Source organism: Arachis ipaensis, chromosome B10 (genome assembly GCF_000816755.2).
Source record: "Arachis ipaensis cultivar K30076 chromosome B10, Araip1.1, whole genome shotgun sequence".
Lineage (NCBI taxonomy): Eukaryota > Viridiplantae > Streptophyta > Magnoliopsida > Fabales > Fabaceae > Arachis > Arachis ipaensis.
Window position 1 is genome coordinate 7,055,229 of NC_029794.2, and position 879 is coordinate 7,056,107.

Genomic DNA, 879 nt, shown 5'->3' on the forward strand with positions numbered 1-879 from the left:
GACCAATATTTGTGGCTTCTTTTGTGCCTTTGTGTTGCTCCAAGGTCATTGTTGTGTTATTGTATATACTGTTGGATACTCTATTTTGGTGCCTTCTTACTCATATACTGGGCAAAGTTTGAGCTTCTTATAATATTAAAATCAAAAAAGAAGAAAAATGTTATTGCTTGTCACTTGCACAATGCACTTGAGTTTCTGATTTTAGTTCCCATTTGGTATGAAGTTGTGTTAGTCGGTTTTTTAGTTATGTCCTTTATGGTGACTTATAGTATCCCCTTGAATGTGATTGTTGTTTTAAAGCAAAAGGGTATACAGTACTTTGGTTTATTTAATTTTTTATTATTCAAGCATAGTATTGTTTTGTTTCTTATTTTATGTTTTTGGTGATATAAAAAGAAGAGTACTTTGAATTATCTTATGCCACTTTGATATTGTATGTGTTATTAATATGTTAATTACTTTTTTCTTGTTGTACGTTTTTAAATTATAATTATTTTTCTATATAATTATGCAGGATAATTCTAAAGATGTGAGTGAAGATTGAAATGTTTATCATGATGGTTTATTGACATAGATGGAAATTGAAAGATGTATGGTTGATGATGATGTCTTTTATTAGAAGCTACATTTATATGATATAATATTTTGGTTTTTCCTAGTTTATTAGTAGTAAACTCTAAATGCATTATATGAGTATGTTTATTCTAGTTTGAGATGTATGAATATTCAAAATTATGATCATCTCAATATTTTTGGTTCATTATATAATTATATTTTGTTTCAGTATAACTTTTATTATTTAAAGATTATTGTATGGTATTATTATATATGTATTTGTTTTTATTTTATAATAATTAACTAATTTAATTAAAAATACAA